The sequence below is a fragment of the Ambystoma mexicanum genome, chromosome 13, assembly GCF_040938575.1.
Source record: "Ambystoma mexicanum isolate Mex_15411 chromosome 13, UKY_AmexF1_1, whole genome shotgun sequence".
NCBI classification, from domain to species: domain Eukaryota; kingdom Metazoa; phylum Chordata; class Amphibia; order Caudata; family Ambystomatidae; genus Ambystoma; species Ambystoma mexicanum.
The window spans coordinates 543868136-543889882 of NC_090938.1; the positions used below are offsets into that span (position 1 = coordinate 543868136).

The 21747-nt window shown below is 48.9% G+C and overlaps 1 protein-coding gene and 1 long non-coding RNA gene across 3 annotated transcripts in view; one reads left to right on the forward strand and one right to left on the reverse strand.

Moving 5' to 3' along the window:
• Positions 1 to 21747, reverse strand: part of GRN (granulin precursor) — a 906558-nt gene that overhangs the window by 751305 nt on the left and 133506 nt on the right. The gene's annotated exons all lie outside the window — the stretch shown is intronic.
• LOC138520629 (uncharacterized) lies at positions 3403 to 8702 on the forward strand. Its single transcript, XR_011282823.1, has 2 exons — positions 3403 to 3500; positions 8219 to 8702. It is a non-coding gene; the product is annotated as an uncharacterized lncRNA (long non-coding RNA).

Consider the following 21747-nt stretch of genomic DNA (forward strand, 5'->3'; position numbering starts at 1 on the left):
AAACACCACCTACAAGTTGTGTACAGTTTCATATGCCATTTCGTCCTATCTGTACTCTGTGCTGTCATTGTGGCTGAACTTCCTGGATCCCAGATTAAGCAGAAAATGTCTCCCCAGATCAGGCTCCACAATCCTGGGAAATATATGTGCACTATACATTTATTTTAGAATGCTGTGGTGCATTTGTGTTTTAAACTAGGTTGGGCAGGGATCTAAACCGTGGTCGCTCGGTTCAAAAGTGAGACACTTAGCCACAAGACCCCTTGGGGGTCTGAGTAGGAGCCCTGTAAATCCCTGGTCAATGTTGCACTGTACTGGAAAACATGTTCATTTTAATGGGTGCAGATATTGTATGTTGCTGACATCAGAAATTGGTTTATTTTCCAGGTGCTCATGATAAATCTTCTGAGGGGCTAAGCGGCTAATGTTTATGGTAGTGACTAAAATACCTGTCCTACACCCTCCCAATCACGGCCTTTCAAAGTTTGCAAATGAAAAGGTCTCAGGGCGTTCCCCGGCAACTCCCATCATATTGCCAGTGAGCAATCTTGTAACACGGCAATATATTACTTTTCCCATTTTTGTTCTAGGGGTTTACAATGTGCTGTGTTTCCTGGAGACCTTCCAGCAATTACTTCGCACTCGATTTGTTCCTCCACATCAGCAACTTGAAGAGTTTACAGCCCTTCAGTATCCCTGCTGGCTGGCCGTCTCATAATAGGCGTCTATTAGCCATATCCTTGTCACCATGGTAATTTATGCACCCAGGGGTGCCTCAGTTTTCACGCTAAGCAGGGAGTGTGTGAGTGTGCGAGTGTGCGAGTGTAACATGCTGGAAGCTTTACAACAAATCCTTTACTTTAAATGCAGGAGGCGAGGAAACATGGCTGAAGTGTATGATGGGGAGAGAAGTGAAAACGAGCATAAAAATAGGGCACCCACACCAGCGGCCTAGGATAGAATGGTTCAGAGGCTTACCAGGAAATCTCCAGAGTTCCCATGCAGGCCAGTCCACCACTAAATTCGCCACAGCTGGCAAAGCACTCCTCCAACTTTCACGGTGGGCCGTTTGTTTTTTTGGGAAAGAAGACTTGCAATTCTTTTGGGAGCATCCCATGATCGAGCGGTGCATCTTTGTGAGATTCTTTGGACAGAAAGGAGAGTGCAGGTCATGACCACTGTGTGCAAAATCATCAGGCAGTGGCCAAAAACGTGCCAGCTAATCTATGGGGAAGCAGTGGCGTCGCTGGGGGAGGTGTAAGGGACCTACTCTGAAATCCTGAGCCCCTTTGTCAGCTGGGCTACTCACTCAGCACTATCTGCAGTGCTGTGTTCGACACACACCGCCGCAATCAACAATGAAGAGCTGTTAAGTTCTCTGCATTCAAGACCAGCCCCTCCAATCAGAAAGTAGCGCACACAACTGTAAATCATTAGTGACTTAATGGTGTTGTGCGAACATTCTGATGAGGGGAAGTGCAGTGGGATTTGGTAGTTGGTGTGCGCACAAGCTTCTATGCAGGAGTGCTTGTGACATCACACATTCCCTTTAGGCGGCCCACCTACTTTTGTCTGTGTCCCCCTCTGTGAGGGCCCCCCCCCCCACGCCCCCAAAATTGATTCCTGGCGACGCCACTGTACGGAGGACAAACTGTTCCATGGTCGGTACCACTGAGCAGGGTCTATATTGTTGCCAGGTCCGCTTATTATAAGCGACTTTGGGCTTCTGTTTGCCCAAAGTCGCTTATCATTTTTAGAGGTCGCTTGTTGCGATGTTTGTCCGATTATCCCCCCCCCCCCGCCCCTCCGCCCCCATTAACTGCGCTTGTTCAGGTAATACGGGGTAATAAGCAGACAAAAACTGCAACAAGTACAATGACTCATCCGCTGTGTAACAGGAATGCACTGGAGCTCACTTCCCTGCAATCACAGCTGCAGCGCCAAGTCCGGCCCGTGCTGCTAAGCGTCATTAGCAGCAGTTGAAGGGAAGATAAGAAAGCTTATATAGACATCGGCCCTCTGGAGGTGAAGGCCCAGGGGCATAAGATGGGGGGGGGGGGGGGGAAGAGGGCTCTGTGGGTCAGGACGTGGGCAGCTTTTTAGCACGCGGGTGTTTAGTGTGGGCCACTAGGCCCCAGAAACAATAGGGACCCAGACTCATGGGCGCCCTAATGGCAAGGAGGTGAAAGGGGCAGGTGACAACAGGTAGCCCTGGCCCCGACATTTCACATCAAAGGCCCCCCTCCAATCCAGAGACGTGGAGACAAGGGGCCTTTGAGGCATTAAGGGGGGGGGCTGCCTTGCCCCCAGGCCAGTGTTGGCCTATATCTGTGTGAGGGCTGGGCAGCCCCCAGTCACCTGTCCCCTGCTCCTGGCCTCCTGCATCGACTGGAGCTGCGGGACATGTGGTCTCTACATCAGAAACCAGCCGGGAAAACGGGCTGCAGCGAAATACTTGCAGCAGTGATCTGGTGCTTCACAAGTTGTCGCGCCGCCGAGTGGCCAGAAAAAGAATAGAGTGCTGCGAGCGACGGCCTGGCTTGTGGCGAGCCACTAGCACCAGTTACCCAAGAACCAACCAAGGCCGAGTTCGGCGCAGCCCTCTCGGCCTCAGCACATTGCCCGCCACCGTCAGAAGAGGAATCTCAGGAGGAGAAATACCGCAGGGTCCACAATTTGAACAGCGCGCCTGACGTAGAGGACAAACAGAAGGGACCGACATCGTCCCAACCCCTCCAGCCTTGCCGCAGTTCGTGACATTGCAGTAAAGACGGTGTGCAGGAAAAAGGCACACGGACAACCCCCAGCGTCCGCCGGAGGCAAGGACAGGCAAAGCAGATCCACCAGTCCGATTTACCCTCAGCTTCGCACGGAGGCAGCAGCTGGCAAGGATCGAATGCTGCCACGAGAACGTAAAACAGGCCAGTCACTGAATTGACAGCGCAGTGTGCGTTCAGTGCACACATTGGAAGCAGGACGACACGGAGCAGACCGGGAGCATGGGACGGGGAGGAGGGGGGGGGGGGGGGGTCAGCGTCAGGTCAGTGCACAGCTCCGAGAGGGAGCCAACTAACAATAACTTTGGGGCCTGGTGCGCAAAAAAGCTAGAAACCCATAAATCCACCCCATTCCACCGCCCAACCCAGTTTTCCAATTTAATTGGATTCTATGACAAGACAGGAGGCTCATATTATGCAATACAATCTTTACTCTGAAACCACAGCAGCAAAGAAAATACTTTTACAAACAAAAAAGTTTCCACAACAGAACTAGATAGAGTTCAATGTCAATGTATGGGGAACTCCCCAAACCATCATGGAGGACAGGTCATGCCCTGCAGGGGACCAATGAGCAGGGACCCTCTTCTATATATGTCCATTACTCTAACCCCAACCCCTCTTTCTTTGCTGCTGACACCACAGAGCTAAGTCACCCCTTTCAGTTGTGTCTTACATTGTTTGTCAGTAGTAGGCTTTATTAGTTTGAATATGGCATATATGGTAAATATGTGTTAATTACCTTTTATTATAAAGGAATTTGTGTATTTGATACAATGTATCTGGATAGCCGCGTGCGGCCGTTGGTGTCTTTCAAAAAGAAAATATGTATTATGCTCATACATCTTGTTTCAGCTGAAGCAGTGGTGCAATGGTTGAATTTCGGACTACAGTCCATGAGGTTGTGAGTTCGAGGGAGCTCTCCAATTTATTTCTTCTTTAAAAATTTCTCGCGCTTGTAAACTCAGGTGTTTCTAGTGCATTAATCAACTCGCTCCCGGCGTGCGCGAGAGCAGTGTTGTTTACACTGTTCCCTCTTCATTTCGCCTGTTTGAATTCGTGCCCCTTGACAGATTTATGGTCACCTGGGGATTCCAGGTGCTGCAGGCTTTGGGTTCGGCCTGCCCCTGTGGCTTATGTTTGTAACAAAAGCCTCTGTTTCAGTACTGAGCCAAGTTAGCTCAAATATAGAGCTGCAGGTCTCCCATGCAGGAAGACCCGGGTTCGCGGCCGACCAGCGCATGTTTATTTGTATATTTTAAGATTAGATATTTTAATTGTTATATTTTAAATAATTGTATTTTACAGTGGAGGTATTTGATTGTCACCTTTTTTTGCTCAGTTGAGCAGGGATTTCCTAATGGGCATTTGGTTGGTTCATGACTTCTTCAGAAAGATTATAGCACAAACATTTTAATAGTAAAAATGTGGTTTTGTTAAATGTTTGTAATTTCGTATCCCTGGTGACACAACACATTTCCTTACCTTTAGTGCTGGAAAGAAAGAATGTTTACTGATAGACTGTGGGTTTGTTAGGTCAAAGTCTTACCATCCAGCGCAAGAGCCCGATGCACTGCCAGTCTGCAGTTTTATTTTATTTTCTTTGTTTATTTATTCATTTACTTATTTCTTAAGTTATGTGCTTTGCCTTCACTGTAGGTGCCATAAGTTCGGTTTCAGGTTCAGCCTGATTCTATTGCGAGGTTACCCCCTCGTGTACTGCTGATTATCACACCCTGCTCGGCCGAGCAGTTGGAGGTGCACTTGCTCAGTGTATCCTACCTTCAACTTGACAGTTTTCTTTTGTTTGGGTTATCTTCCCTGGAAAGGTGCAGTCACCTGCTCGGTGGCAAGGTTGCCTGGGGTTTCTGCGAGGGGTCCCCTTGTATACGGCTGTGTCCACACCCTGCTAGGGTGAGCAGTTGAGGTACACTTGCTCAGTGTTTCCTCCCTTAAAGTGGGCAACTTGGGTAATTACCTTAACTGGCATGCACCATAACCTGCTTGGTTTCAGGCTCTGCCTGAGTTCTAATGCGAGGTTACCCCCTCGTGTACTGCTGATTATCACGCCCTGCTCGGGCGAGCAGTTGGAGGTGCACTTGCTCAGTGTATTCCTTCCTTAAGGTCGGCAGCTTTGTTTAGGTGCTGCATATGGCTGACGCCATTGTTTGGTCTTGTAGGCGTGCAGTAACCTGCTCGGTTTCAGGCTTCGCCTTGTTCCTACTGCGAGGTGCTCCCTCGTGTACTATTGGTTGCCTCACCCTGCTGGGGTGAGCAGTTGAGGTGCACTTGCTCAGTGTACGCTTTGATAAACAATATGTTTAAGTGTTGACTGGAACACATTTGCGTTTTTTCAGAATTGTCAGTGGCCCAGAAAGCTCAGTGAGTATCAGCTTATATAAGGGCCGGGGATTCGGTCCCCTGTGAGGGCGTAACCCCTCTTCTTTGGATATTTTATATATATTTCATATATTATATATTCTTTATTTATTAAGTGCTTTAAAGAAAAGAGTGTGGAAGTGGTTGTAAACAGACCCATATGGGGTTGTACCTTCCTCTCTAACCATCTATCTGGTGTTATCATTCATCTTTTAGTTAAAAATTCTGTCACCCTTTACCTTAGTTAGTTTCAGGACAACTCAGTCCTTTCCTTAGGTTTTGATTCCCGACCTCAATTGCTCCACCCAATACCAGTGCTGATTAAGCTACAGTATTTTCTCTCAACATGAGGAAGAATAAAGATGATGCGTTATGCCTCCATTGAGGTCTGTAGGGCTTAAGGCTCTCTTTAGTGGGGACGTTTGTTCTCCCCTACTTTTGTCCCATTGGACATTCCTTATTCTTTTGGTTCTGGTGGAGACAGGGTCAGCTCGAGGGTAACCGTTCAGTTTTTTACATGACAGGTTGAGCAACCATGTTTTACTTGGATGGAGTGTTTGGAAACACTTGATGGTATCAGTTAGACGAGTTGCCAAATAATAACTTGCTGGCGCCTGCCTCATGTTTTTCCTCCCAAAGCTTGGCCTATGGTTCAGCTAACCGTCTAACAGTGTGTTGCAACTTCTCCTCTGCTCGAGGAGTACACGCAGGCTTCTGTACCCTCATGAGCGTTGCTTAACCTCTTTAGAGTGCTGTTTTCATATCCGTGCTGACCGTTCTGATACAGGTTCCTAATTTTGGAAAGGTCTACATCAGTCTTTTATCCTGCTGAGATCGATAAGTGAACACCTCACACCACACAACGCTCGTAGTAGTGTTAAGCACCACTCATATACCTGAGGGTTCGTAGTACTGTACAAGTACTGTTTTGCTATGGACAATGTGCTTAGTTTTTCCTTCCCCTGATTCCCTTAGTGGCCAGTCAGCCTCACATGAATACAGTGACTCAGACCTCAGGGTTGGAGGGGACAGTGGTCCCAGATTTCTTCTCAACCTTGCATTTACAGGGCATTGGTAATTATCCAGAGTTCTTTCCCCCTCATTCCCCTTCCTGCCATCCTTGGGGGAGATTGCATCATAATATTACACCTCTGGGAGTATCCAATCGTTTCAGTTTTTTCCTTTTTACAGGAGTTCTGGCGGGTGACCAGTGCAGACTCGCACTGAGCATTTCCCTCCCGTCTGTTAATTTCCTTTGTGCTAATCTCTGGTATTTCAATAAGTTAACTGGAGTCTGTCCAGTCAGGGGATTGGTTAGAGGCGCTAGTGGGTATTTATTTCTCTTGACGGTGTAAAGCGGGGCTTTAATGTGGTCCTCAGGGTAGTTTTCTTTCTGGATTGCAAGGTTTTTCCTTTGGATAAGTGGGGGAGGTTTCTCCTCTTTTGGGAAGGCCCAATATCCCTTGGTGGGATAGAGGGGTCTGGGAGTGATACTATCCCCCATCCACGTTATGACCCTCTATCACGATGCGTTCCAGAGTCTATACATTAACTTTCAGACGGTGTCTGCCGCTACGATTACCAGAGTGCTGGGATATATATTTGGTTGATGACTTGATTATCATAGTCACCTGCATGGCAGGTGGACCTTTGGGGTTTTCACAAGAGTTTGTTTGCAGTAAGGTGCCAGCTCAGGGTGCTGTGAGCTTCAAAGATCTGCAAATTGGCTGAAATATAGGTTGGACCTCTTCTGGTGTACACCTTCAGTTTAACCATTTAGTGATCAGTTCTTTGCAGTTTAGAGTCTTGCTAAGATTTTGGAAATTTGGTGTCCTCCTTCGGTTACTTTTGATCCGCTAGGGGATTTATCACCAGGGAGGAGGGATCAAGGTTCAAGCACCGGGCATACCTACAAAGGAGTTTAGATATCACTATAATGATAGTGATTGGATGTCGGATACATTTTTTCTTCTTGCCAAGTTTGGCCTCTTAAGGATCAGGTTTATAATATCTGCCTTTTGTCATGGTAGCAGAGTCCTTCTTCAAGAGTTCGGGAGGTCTGAGGGTCTCCGTGTTGGCGGTTTGACGGGTTAGCTTCTCAGGTGGGGCCCTCTCTTCCATTCTGCTTCTGCCTCCAGAAGACTTCCCTCCTTAGTATACACATATGTCTGAAGACAATTGTAGATTAATTCTATTGCTTTTCAGCTCCGCTCAGGATGGATTGTCCTATTACAAAATTTATAAAAATGATTTTTTACTCCCATTTTACCCTTTTGAAGATTTGTCTTTCCCTCTTGGTTCCCCAGTGTAGTTCTGTGACATGCCCTGTTTCTAATGCGATATCTTCCTTTAATGCATGGGATGGAACCTATAAGACTTTCACCCCTATGGGGTACTTTTCTTTATCACCAGGAGAGCTAGGTGTTTGTTTTCATTGGTTTGCTTTCTAGGTCCCCAAAAATGGTACGAATTTAAGTGTTTTGAATATTTGATTGAACAACATAGGTGTTTATTTCAGATGGTTTTGTCCTAACCTATTAGTATAGGAAAACTTTGTTCAATGTTTTCCCCTCTTTTAACCAGTTGGTTTTGGTGGCCTGTAAGGAACGCTGGATTTGGCACATTCCTGTTTTTCTTGCAGTGGATTTGACTTTGCCTTATAAGACAGCTTTTTGGGCAATCTAGTCTTGGGCAATTCTCTGATTGGTCAACAGATTGATTTAATGAAAGCATTTAAAAAATGTTTCCTTTCCTATTATTTTATTATATTATCTATTATATTGGATCATTTTGTACGTACTAATGAGATGCAAGGGCTTTGAACTTGCATAATATGAGCCTCCTGTCTTGTCATAGAATGACTAATCCCCCACACTAACGTGAGATGGGGGTTTAGATTCTATTAAAGACAAGGAGGCGATTATTATCCCTCCCACCCACCCTGAATATGATATATGATATGACAATTGTGATACGCATGTACACAGGTGGTTCAAGTGAGAACATTCTTTGGTTTGTTGTTCTTCCCAACCACCCACCCTTCTTGCTTGTTGTTCTTACAGGTACGAGTTGAGGTTCTGCTCAGGAGTGTGGATCGCAGTTACAAGTTCTGGAGTGCGTGATTTCGGCCACGAGTTGAGGTTCTCATCAGGAGTGTGGCTCGCAGTTACAAGTTGTGGAGTGCGTGATTTTGGATGAGAAGTCCTATCCAGAAGAACTTCGGCATAGATTCAGGCTGCGGGAAGGTGGAGATCTCCAGTTTCGATGGATTCTTTCTCCGCGCTACGCAGTTCAACCGTTTCATTGGACTTCTGGTGCAAGACAGCTGCAGAAAGAGGGGTTGGGGTTAGAGTAATGGACATATATAGAAGAGGGTCCCTGCTCATTGGTCCCCTGCAGGGCATGACCTGTCCTCCATGATGGTTTGGGGAGTTCCCCATACATTGACATTGAACTCTATCTAGTTCTGTTGTGGAAACTTTTTTGTTTGTAAAAGTATTTTCTTTGCTGCTGTGGTTTCAGAGTAAAGATTGTATTGCATAATAATCGCCTCCTTGTCTTTAATAGAATCTAAACCCCCATCTCACGTTAGTGTGGGGGATTAGTCATCGCATACGACAAGGACAGAAGGTGAAAAGGGGGCAAGCCCTACAAATACTAAGCGCCACGAGGACGGGACTCGCGCTCCAGCTGCCACAATCCAAATAAGGGGGGCAGGAAGCCCAAGCAGTCTGAAGGGGGGACAACGGTGACTTGACACGGCGTTTTGGGCGCCAAGGAGAAATAGCGTTTATAACAAACACCTTTTGGAAGGAAGACGGCACAGAGCTAGGACACCCAGGCATTAAAGGAGGCCCGATATTCACTGCCCTTCAATAAAAATGCACGGCAAAAGTGGGAAAAGCTGCCAGTGGTTTACAGTGTGCCAGGATTGCACCATCCCTGTGGACATATATATATGAAAACTCCATTAGTGAGACAAAAGGTGTAACACCCCCAGAGCAAGGCCCCTAGCACAGACATTTTCTTCATAGAAAGCCCAGAAAGGAACAAGGATGGCTGACGCGCTCATCCTGAAGGAAAAGTTGCTTTTTGAGTGGGCCAAGGAGGCTATGCATGGCATTGATTTGGTCCAGAAAAAGGTGGAACTAGCAGCGGCCAGCAGGGAAGCAGACGAAGCAACAAAATGAGGACAGCGAGGAAGAGGAACCAGCTGAGCAAGACCCACAGGGCAAGAAGTAAAGGCGCCGTCATGTCTGCAGCATGACAGCCACAGCAGATATCCACCCCGGCAGCAAAAAAAATAAAACAACATTTTAAAAAAAGCAAAATCCGGTACTGTGCAAAATGATGGGGCCAATGTTAGACCCATTTTTAAATGTCACAAAGATGTGGGTGCTGGGAAAAAGAAGAAAAGGCATAGTGAGGACTCTAGCAGCTCCAGCAGAGAGTGTGACAGCTCCGACGTGAGGTCTGAATGTGGGAGTGAGGATGATCAGGCCACCTCTATGCATGGGTTCGGCCTAGTAACAAGAATGAGTCACCAGGGCTTAAGATGACCAAATATGGGAGGCGCACAGCAGGGAAAAATGTGAATGAGCGTGAAGAAGACTATTGCATGGCATATTGAGCGCACATTTTTTAAATGTGGCCAAAACGTTTCATAACGTTTTATGAAAAACGTTTCATAGATATTATGGAATATTAAGAAATGGGTCTTGACATTGTGAAGACCGACAATAGAGCAAGAGAATGTCAAAGAGAAAGGAGGCCAAGATTGAAAATATACAGAATTGGGAAGCAGCATTTCAAATCCTACAATCATTTTAGAGAAATGCCCCGAGGAAGGCACAGCGCTGATTGCCTACCATCACAGGATCTTGGAAATCCACAATACATTTGGGGAGAATCCTGGCTGAATTATGACAGGGAATTCAGAAAAGAGATGCAAAGATTCCCTGACCTGGGGTGGGAGGAAGAAGATCCCGAACTGTACATGTTTTATGTCTTAAATGAGAACTCTGCTCCCAATACACAAAATAATAAAGAGCACGAGTAACAGAATAAGTGAAGGGGAATTACAGGCACCGCAACTCGCACAGATACCAGAGAGGCAGTTCATCCCAACATAAAACAAAGCACCCCTTTCGGAGGACTGCCCCGGGGGGATGGCAGAGAACCGGGCAACAAACCCAAGGGCAAGCAGGCACCTGTAACTCGGGCACGCCAAGGTGTAGCACCACCTCATATTGCTGGAATTATGAAAAAGGCTCTTGCAGTTGGGGAGAAAAAAGTAAGTGCAGACACCAATGTAGCACATGTGCTGGAAGAGTCCGGCCTGCAGAATCCATAAAGGTTGCCCCCCCCCCCCCCCTGCCCCGTTCGGCTTGGATCCATTGCACGGTGAGTAACGGGTCCTGCAGATGCCGCTATGCCCAACATGCGCAGCGTTTTCTAATCGTTTTTCATTGTTGCCATCGTGCCGGGCTCCCTTGCTGTGCAGCCCCTCATGTCTGTCCGTCCTCTGTGCGTTGTCAGTCTCCCAGGTAATCATTGGTTCCTCCTTACACTCTGCTCAAAGGGATGTGCCGACTACCCAAAGATAAAGTAGATGACTTAATAGGGGCTAGCAAAATGAATGACAGGTAAAAATAAAGCAACCCTTAAAGAAATTGTAGAGGAGGTCCCAAATGCAGCCCGCACTCCAACCGTCCATTTTGAAGTACCAGGAACGTTCACACCAAGATATGTGACATATGATCAGCAAATAAACCAGAAAACAGCCGCAGTGGGGCTCTGTCCAGTACCTATCAGAAGAACGATGCCTATTGAAGTACCAGTACCAAGGAAACCATGGACAGTAAGGTATACATTGAGGAAGCCATATCAGCCAATAAAACGAAATAAAGAGTCTAAATACAGACCCTGAAGAAACCAAAAAGCTCCTAATGGATGACGAATGGTGATGTCACGAGAACCCGGACTGACTCACCTATAGAAGAACCGACGACCAGAGAATGACAGACGAAACGCCATGAGTAAGGATATCGTGAACTTATTGCATCATGGGTGCACAACATACGGCCCGCCATGCCGTTTTGTCCGGCCCGCGAGGCACAAAGACTTTCCTAATGCAGGGCAGCCCGCAAGCAGCATCGGCCGCCCTCCATTAGGAAAGTCTGTCTTCCGGGCTGGACAAAACACTGGCCCTCATTGGCTCAGCACATACGCACCACGTCGCTCCTACGAGCCACGTAGTGCGTGTGTGCTGCACCAATGGAGTGCCAGCACTACGGCTGGCGTGGTCCATAAGGCTTGATGCCGGAAGGCATTTCAGCCTTGGACCACGCCAGCCGTAGTACGATTCCAGTAACTCGCCAGCGTTCCAGCTTACCTGCCTTCCACCACGTCTCCGTTAAGTGGTCTGTTTGTGTCGGGTCTGTTTTGCTGTAGGTTTGTGTTGTGTATGTTGGGGTGAGGAGGGGGTTTCGGGTGTGTATGAATGTTTGAGTGTAAGTGCGGTGTATGTTGAGATGCAGGGTCTGTATGTGTGCATGCTTGCTAGTTTGTATGCTGATTTGAGGGGTCGGGGGTTCTGGTCTGTATGGGTGCATGTTTGAGTGTGTGTGCTGAGTTGCAGTCCAAGAAATATAATATCTGCCACCATTGTGAAACAAAACATTCACAATATAAGGATTTGCACGGGGGGAGCGAGAATTAAAGCTGGGGAGCAAAAAAACACAGCTGACTAAGCAACAGGGTGTTTTTGCCCAGAAAAAAAAAGAATCTGAATGTGCCACCTTTGCGAGTTATAAGGTTGCACAGCTTATTTCAAGGTCAGCACGTCCTTTCACAGATGGGGATAAAGACTGCCTGATGGAGATTTGCGAGGCAGTGTGTAAAGAAAAAAAAAAAAGATGCTTTTACAAATGTTCCCCTTTCACATAGAAGTATCCAGCGGCGTATTGTAGACATGGCTGACAATTGTTACAGCCAACTGAAAATGCGGTGTAAGGATGTCAAGTTCTTTTCATCTGCCCTTGAGGAGCACAGATGCAAGTGACACAGCCCAACTCTTAATTTTCATTCGGGGGTCGATAATCAATGAAAAGTATTTCAGGATCTGGCTTCCCTGGTATCTTTGCATGGCAGGACTACTGGTGCTGACATTTTTAATGCCTTTCAAAAAGTCATTGATGATTTAAATGTGCCATGGGATGCTTTGGTAGGCGTGACAAGTGAAGGGGCGCCAGCCATGGTTGGGGAGCAAAATGGGTTTATTGGCTGCTTGAAAAGGCACTTGGGCGAGAAGGCTGCGCACGGATGGTTGTCTGTTTTATGGGACATCGGATGGGCCCGTCTCCGAACGGGTGGATTTTTGATTTAAGGTGGCAATGTGATTTGTGTATGCAAAGTGTTTGCTATGATGCAGTGATCGAAGGGGATGTTGGCATAGCAGTTTTTAAAAAGTGCTATGATGTGGCGCTTGGCAGCAGCCATGAGCACGCGGGGAATGGGCGCCGAGAGGCCATCTTATTTGCACAAGTGTGCCCCCCCCCCCTTTTTTGTTGCTTTCGGTGGCGGCATTCACCGGAAGCAGGGTCTTTGTTCCTGATTGTTCCACATTGGAATGGACGTGCAGGGGATGATTGTCGCGTCAAGTGGTAATAGACAGTGAGCACATTATGTAAGCTGTGGAGAGCCACGCTGGCCGTGGGGACGCCGTACAAAGGAGGGCAGTGGGGCCATTAAGGCAGGCGGTAGCCGGAAAATTGGGCGTGTACTGCAGGCACTGGCCCGGAACCATAGGGGATGTTCCCAGCTGAAACGGCATCACTGGCGGCAGGCGCGCTGGGCTGCGAATGCTTAATTAGGAAGGCAGATGCGCACCAAGCTGGTCCCGAGGGCAGCTGGCGAGCATTCTTTGCACTTCGTTTGGGTTTCGAGGGTTTGTGGTCAGAGGAAAAGTTTCTTCCAGCACGTTGTGAGTTTGTGCTTTGTGAGCAGGAGGGTCCACCGGAGTAATGCACCATTTCGGTCCTTTTGTAGGGAGGGGTGGATGCGGGGAATTTTTTCCGCCATTATGCAAGCTGATTGGTAAAACAATGGGGGCGAGGCAATGAACTTTTCGCCATAGTGCGAGCAAACTTAAAGTACGAGGATCTGGGGCACTGTCTGCTTCCTCGGAAGCTCTACGGAGAGGCATTTCTGGCGCGCAGACACACAAGGGTTACCAACGGCCATGGAGGTGTGGGTCAGCGCATCAATCATCATGAGTGGAAGGGCACTAGCGAAATAAAGGTGACGCTCAGGGACGCTTGTGGAATGAAAGGAATTTATAACGAGCCTATGCACAAGTATGTACGGATTGGTGCGCGGGCAAGGTTTATTACCAAGCAGCAGGCACACCAGTTTAAAAGAAGTACGATTAGTTTCACCACGGGTAAGGTGTATTTTCCATGGCTTTTCAGATAATCTAAGAAGGAACTTATAACGTACTTACACATGAGTGCGTACTGAGTGGGGGCAAATGCAAGGTTCATGGGGAAGGAACTGTTTGTTTTCATATTATCTTGATAAAGAAGAGGAAATTAATAACTTTTTTCATAAGTTTTCCGGTTATTCCAAGAAAGGAATTTATAACGCGCATATACACAAATGTTGACCTGCTTGAGCATTGTAAAGCATACTTCGGGGATGGCGGACGTGGGGGGATTCATGCACACAGCAATACAATATTAGACCTGCACGGCGAGATGTTAGGACATCTTTTTCACCCCCCCTTTGGGGCGTCCGTGGGGTACTGTGCCAAAGTGTGCATGCAATGTACAAGGAATCGGGGGCACGCATATGGCTTAGTCCAAAGGACAATATTAACAAATTATGTGTATGTTTACAGATCACAGCGAATATCTTCGAGGTACGGCACCAGAGGTGGTTTGTTAGAAGGAAGAAGGAAAAGATCTGTGGTAAGGAAGGGGGCCTACTGGGGGCTGGAAGTGGCTAGCAACTGAAAAAGGCAGCCAATTGACTGCCACAGGTAATGTGAACAAGGGCCGGAGGGACAACTGGCATTAGGGAAGGGCCACGGCACTGGCATTAAACGGGGGTAGCAATAACATGGTTCTCCATAAGGAGTAGCGCAAAAGGGTTTTAAAGAGACAAAACTGGTCAACATTATATTAATCGACAAACTCTGGTTGCACTATTGTGTTTGCTTTCTTGCTCAGGGACAACATGTCCAGCCTGGGATCACCAAGTTTGTTCGACAGTGGGGAGGGCACTTCTGACAGTGGAAGGTCCTATGAGAGCCAGGAAGAGGCCCAGATGGTGGCATGGTTCCAGGAAAGGGTCCGAAATAAAGGTGCGGAATGGGCGAAAAGAATGGTGGAGCAGTCTCTGGAAGGATCAGCACCAACTGGATCACCGGACACAGGGGTACCTCCAACGGGGCCAGAGGTAGTGACACCCACTCCCACCAAGAGAAAGTGCGCGCCCAGGAAGCAAAAGGGTAAGGAGCATAACACTGTAGTGAATGTGTCTCCAAATGTCTCTATTCCGCTGCCCACAACAGAAATTTCCCCAAGCACAGGTACGGACCAGGCACATGGGGCAAGCCAGGGGATTCAGCCAGCAGCATTGGTAAACACTGGTCCTGTGGGGCCGGTAGCGAACACGGGGACTTCCCCCAGAAGGTTGCACAGCCTGAGGTAAGCAGGCAGACCATGGAGTGGGCGAAATTGGAAATGACTACATTCATGGACCAGATGATGCTCCGGTTAGGACAGGTACCAGTGGCACCTCAAGTGGGGAATGGGGTGGGCCCACTTGCCGTCTGGGGGCAACCAACAGGGCCGGCTGCAGTCGCAGGGGCACAGGTAGGACTCCCAGGGCAGGTCAGCGGGATAGGGGCACCAGCCAATGGGATACCGCAAGCAGCAGGGGTAATACCACCAGAGGGGCCGCCCGCGGGTTCCCTGGGGTCCAATAGGGTGGCACTACCAGTGACTTCCTTGGGTGCTGGGACATCCACTGTAAGCGGTGGGGTGCCATTGGTAACAATAGCCCCAGTACTGACAGGGAGAAGTACGTTGTCTTGGTACATTCATAAACAGGTAAATGAACGGATATGGGCGAGGGATTACTTTGACATATTTTCTAAGCTGACATCTGAAAATGAGGGCCCAGATGTTAATGTATCAAAAGAGGAGAAAAAGAGGCAAAAACGGTACACGCCGGAGGAAACCATTGACAACTGGTCAAAGGCCTTCTCTCTGCATGCTACAGTGATGGAAAAGTTCCCAGAACAAGGGACTGACCTATGGAATTACAGGGGTACCATAGTGGCAGAGCATAAGACATATGGGACGACGGGTTGGATAGATTATGATAGGGGTTTCAGGCATAAGATGGAGGATTTGCCCTCAATGTCTTGGGCCCAGAAGGACACAGAGGGTTGGTTCGCATTCATGGGTGGCCAGGAGAGGTCCAGCGAGCCAATCAGAGATACTACCATGTCCGGGTCAGGTAGGTACAACGAGGACAAGAGGGAAGCTTGGCAGCCCTTTCGGAGCAGGCAGAGGGGCAGGGGGAGAGACGGCGGGAGCAGACCGAGGGCACGGGGGAGCGGCAGGGGCACCTCGGGGGGTGACAGCCAAGGGCACGTGCAGGGGTTTTAATGCAGGGTACTGCCGCTTCGGCCGCGAATGTATATTTGCACATGCCTGTGAAAAATGCAAAGGGTCCCACCCCGCCTCTTCATGCTATCAGGGGTCCAGGGGGCAGGGGCCGAGGTAAGAGCACCCAATGAGGGGAGCTGGGGGGAAGGGACCCTCACCCATAAAAATGACAACATTACAACAATGGCTAACGGAATACCCAAAAATTGGCGAAGGAAAGTTGATCTCAGGGTTTCAAGGAAGGTTTTAGGATCCCTTACGAAGGACACCTGACTTCACGAGGGGCTAGGAACCTACATTCAGCAGACAAGCTACCAGGGATTGTGAGCGAAAAACTGGCCAAAGAAAAAGCATTGGAGAATAGCGGGTCCATTTAGGGTGGCTCCCCTCCCTAACTTCATTGTGTCCCCATTGGGGGTTGTCCCTAAAAAAGGGCAAGGTAAGTACAGGTTGATTCACCACCTGTCTTACCCAGATGGGGATTCTGTGAATGATTGGCTGGACCCTGATTATTGCTCCGTTACATATGCTTCCTTTGACAAAGCAATGGAGCTACTGGACCAGATGGGAAGAAGGGCATGGTTGGCAAAGGTCGACATTGAGTCTGCTTTCAGGCTCCTACCAGTCCATCCTGATAGCTTTCATTTGTTGGGATTCAAATGGGAAGGCCAATTTTTCTTTGACAGGTGCATGCCAATGGGATGTGCTGTTTCATGTGCCTGCTTTGAACAATTCAGCTCCTTTTTGGAATGGGCAGCAAAAGAAAAAGAACCAGGGGGGGGGGGGGGGGGCAATCATACATTACCTGGATGATTTTTTGTTTATTGGTAGGGAGGGTACTGAGGACTGCAGATCGGCATTAGCATCCTTTCAGGTTCTAATGAAAGAATTGGGGATACCCCTAGCCAAAGAGAAAACACAAACCCCAGTCCATGTCCTCACATTTCTAGGCATAGAAATTGATACTTGCAAAGGCACATGCAGGTTACCAACAGAAAAGGTGGAAGGGCTAATGGAGTTGATTTCCAGTGTTCTAGCAAAAGAAAAGACAACTTTGGGTCAAGTGCAACAGCTGCTTGGGAAACTCAACTTTGCAGCCAGGGTGGTTCCGGCGGGAAGGATGTTTGCCACGAGGTTAGCAAGAGCCACAGCGGCGGTGACCAACGAACACCACCACATCAGGCTGAGCGCCGCACTCGAGGACCTAGTCATGTGGGGGTTTCTGAAGGGCTTCAACGGGGTAAGCCTTTGGCGGGACGCATGGGTTACCAGCAGTGAGTTGCAAATGTACTCAGACGCCTCGGGAAAGGAAGGGTTTGGTGTGATCTTGGGCACACACTGGTGTGCGCAGAGGTGGCAAACACAATGGAGAAAGAAAGGGAGGTTGGGGAACATTATGGCGCTAGAGCTGTTCCCAATCGTGATAGCCTTCCTGTTGTGGCCAGGTGAGTTGTGCAACAGGACGTCCGTTTTTGGTCGGACAACAAAGCAGTGGTCCAGGCCATCAACTTACAGTCCGCTTCATGCCCGGTGGTTCTGGGGATGCTAAGGAAACTTGTGGAAGTGTGCTTGTACCAGAATATTGAATTTAGGGCGAGACATGGACCAGGAATTGTGAATGTGGCTGCTGACGCTCTCTCGTTTTCAGTGGGAGAGATTCCGGAAGGCCCACCCAAGGGCACAGAGTTCATGCAGGAGTGGTGGCACCTGATGTCGTGGACCCGACGCTCTGGAAACTTGGGGAGCAGTCGCGCTCACCAGGAGTGCGGTCCATTTATCAGAAAGGCTACAGTAAGTTTGTAAGGGTGATTCAGGAAGAGGGACATACAAACTTGGGTCTTACAGCACAGGTAGAGCGGTTCGTGCTGTGGGCACACAACCAGGGGCAGAGCAGGAGCTGGGTCACAAGCCATTTAGCCGCTGTAGCGTTCCATTCCAAACTGAAAGGAGAGGGGGACCCAACTAAGGAATTCTCAATAAGGGCAGCAGTCAAAGGCTGGGGGAAACTGGAAGGGTGCAGGAAGGATGTACGTAAGCCCATTAACTTTGAAGTGCTGGGGAAGTTACTTAGGGAACTGGAAGGGGTATGCATAGACGTTTTTGAGCTCGGGCTCTTCAGGGCGGCATTTGCATTGGCATTTTTTGGGGCCCTCCGGGTGAGTGAATTGGTGGCAACAGGGAAGGCTGATGACTCTGGGCGGGCACAGGCTCCAGGGGATGTCACATTCACAGAGGATGGCCTCATGGTGAAGGTCAGGAGATCAAAGACCGATCAGGCCGGGAAGGGCGCCTCAATCAAATTGCGAAGGGCAGCGGAACAGTCCAGCTGCCCCACTTGGCTACTGTCCCACTACATGACAATGAGGCCAGCCGGTGGGAAGTACCTCTTAATACACAGGGACGGGTCTCCACTGACAATGTTCCAATTCCGGAAGGTACTGGCCGTGGCTTTCAAAAAAGCAGGGTGTCATGGGCAAGGATGGTCCACGCATGGCTTCCGGATAGGCGCAGCAACTACAGCATTTCAAGCTGGGATGCACGGCTCAGCGATCCAGAGGTTGGGTAGATGGCAATCCAACAGGTATAAACTGTACATTCGCCCAGGTGGGCAGGACAACCCAGCCCCTTCAGTGGAATAGGTCAGGCCCCAAGGGGACAACAGAATGGGGGTGGGTGGGTCTGGGGTGTAGGAAGGGTCAAAGGTTGTAACAACTATGCAATTTTTGATTTATTGCAGCTGGGAGTACCGTCTGGATAATTGGCCACTCGTTTATCAGCAGAGCAGAAAAATGAGCCATCACGAAGCCGGTGCGGGGGGCCAATTTGGGTTTTCGGGACACCGAGCTGGTGTGGCTAGGCACCCCAGGCATGCGCTGGCACTCACTTCTCCCCGCGCTGCGCAGGCAGATCACCAAGAGGGGGCCCCCCCCCCCCAAGGTTGTTGGTAGTGCACCTTGGGGGGAATGACCTTGCAGACTTGGGAAGGGGCAGATTATTGAGAGTAATGCAGGAGGGCATTAGGATCTTAGCAAGAATGCTGCCTGCAACGGAAATAGCTTGGTCTGAGCTGATCCAAGGAAAGTATGGCGGGGAGCAGAGTCCAACGCTGCAATGGAAAGGTCTAGGAGGAGGGTGAACAAGAGCTTGGAGCGCTTCATGAAGCAGGAAGGGCTGGTTTTTGTCAGACACCTGGAATTATGTGAAGGGAAACCAATAGATTTTGCAGCAGATGGAGTGCATCTTTCAGAGCACGGGATGGGCCATTTCAATTTAGGACTATGGGGACTGATGGCAAGAACTGGGTGTAAATAGGGATTGGTGAGGATTAGCAGGAAGAGGAATTTGGTGTGGGGGCAGAGTTACGAGGGCGGTCCTAGAGAAGGAGGCACGCTGCGGTCTGGTCCGTGAGCTACAACCACTGGCTGCTTCAGGCAGGATGGGGTGACACGGGCGCTGATTCCAATAGGGACGGTTGGGACTCCTCAACAACCGATGCAGTGGCCTTATTCGCTCCATACTCTCTGGAGGAATGACTGAACTGGCAGTGGAATCCAGGGCGGGCCGTTCTCGCAAGAACGGATAGGTGTGAGATGGCTCACAGGCTTTTGGACAAGGGACTTTAGTAAGGCGGGATTGGCGGAGCCACCCGGCTAAGGACCATGGTTGGTGCCAGGCAGTCATAAGACCTGAGCAGGGATGGGGGGCCGCCCTCATAAGATGCCTCCAAATTATGCGACCATATGTTTTTCCAAATAAAATGTTATATATGTTTCCAACTTTCAGAATGTTTGACTCCATCATTGGGGCAAGCAAGCGGGAGATGTTATGATTTTACCAATATGATGCAAGGGGCCAAGGAGTAGGGGTTAGCCCTGCTACGATCAGTGCACACATTGGAAGCAGGACGACACGGAGCAGACCAGGGGCATGGGACGGGGAGGGGGGGGGCAGCGTCAGGTCAGTGCACAGCTCTGAGGGGGAGCCAACTAACTTTGGGGCCTGGTGCGCAAAAAATAGCTAGAAACCCATAAATCCACCCCATTCCACCGCCCAACCCAGTTTTCCAATTTAATTGGATCGCATACGACAAGGACTGAAGGTGAAAAGGGGGCAAGCCCTACAAATACTAAGCGCCACGAGGACGGGACTCGCGCTCCAGCTGCCACAATCCAAATAACGGGGGCAGGAAGCCCAAGCAGTGTGAAGGGGGGACAACGGTGACTTGACACCGTGTTTTGGGCGCCAAGGCGAAATAGTGTTTATAACAAACACCTTTTGGAAGGAAGACGGCACCGAGCTAGGACACCCAGGCATTACAGGAGGCCCGATATTCACTGCACTTCAATAAAAATGCATGGCAAAAGTGGGAAAAGCTGCCAGTGGTTTACAGTGTGCCAGGATTGCACCATCCCTGTAGACAAATATATATGAAAACTCCATTAGTGAGACAAAAGGTGTAACACCCCCAGAGCAAGGCCCCTAGCACAGACATTTTCTTCATAGAAAGCCCAGAAAGGAACAAGGATGGCTGACGCGCTCATTATGAAGGAAAAGTTGCTTTTTGAGAGGGCCAAGGAAGCTATGCATGGCATTGATTTGGTCCAGAAAAAGGTGGAACTAGCAGCGGCCAGCAGGGAAGCAGACGAAGCAACAAAAGGAGGACAGCGAGGAAGAGGAACCAGCTGAGCAAGACCCACAGGGCAAGAAGTAAAGGCGCCGTCATGTCTGCAGCATGACAGCCACAGCAGATATCCACCCCGGCAGCAAAAAAAATAAAACAAAACATTTAAAAAAAAAAGAAAAATCCGGTACTGTGCAAAATGATGGGGCCAATGATAGACCCATTTTTAAATGTCACAAAGATGTGGGTGCTGGGAAAAAGAAGAAAAGGCACAGTGAGGACTCTAGCAGCTCCAGCAGCGAGTGTGACAGCTCCGACGTGAGGTCTGAATGTGGGAGTGAGGATGATCAGGCCACCTCTATGCATGGGTTCGGCCTAGTAACAAGAATGAGTCACCAGGGCTTAAGATGACTAAATATGGGAGGTGCACAGCAGGGAAAAATGTGAATGAGCGTGAAGAAGACTATTGCATGGCATATTGAGCGTACATTTTTTAAATGTGGCCAAAACGTTTTATAGAAATATTCTCTGTTGGAATATTAAGAAATGGGTCTTGACATTGTGAAGACCGACAAGAGAGCAAGAGAATGTCAAAGAGCAAGGAGGCCAAGATTGAAAATATACAGAATTGGGAAGCAGCATTTCAAATCCTACAATCATTTTAGAGAAATGCCCCGAGGAAGGCACAGCGCTGATTGCCTACCATCACAGGATCTTGGAAATCCACAATACATTTGGGGAGAATCCTGGCTGAATTATGACAGGGAATTCAGAAAAGAGATGCAAAGATTCCCTGACCTGGGGTGGGAGGAAGAAGATCCCGAACTGTACATGTTTTATGTCTTAAATGAGAACTCTGCTCCCAATACACAAAATAATAAAGAGCACGAGTAACAGAATAAGTGAAGGGGAATTACAGGCAACGCAACTCGCACAGATACCAGAGAGGCAGTTCATCCCAACATAAAACAAAGCACCCCTTTCGGGGGGCAGAGAACCGGGCAACAAACCCAAGGGCAAGCAGGCACCTGTAACTCGGGCACGCCAAGGTGCAGCACCACCTCATATTGCTGGAATTATGAAAAAGGCTCTTGCAGTTGGGGAGAAAAAAGTAAGTGCAGACACCAATGTAGCACATGTGCTGGAAGAGTCCGGCCTGCAGAATCCATAAAGATTGCCCCCCCACGGCTTGGATCCATTGCACGGTGAGTAACGGGTCCTGCAGACGCCGCTATGCCTAACATGCGCAGCGTTTTCTAATCGTTTTTCATTGTTGCCATCGTGCCGGGCT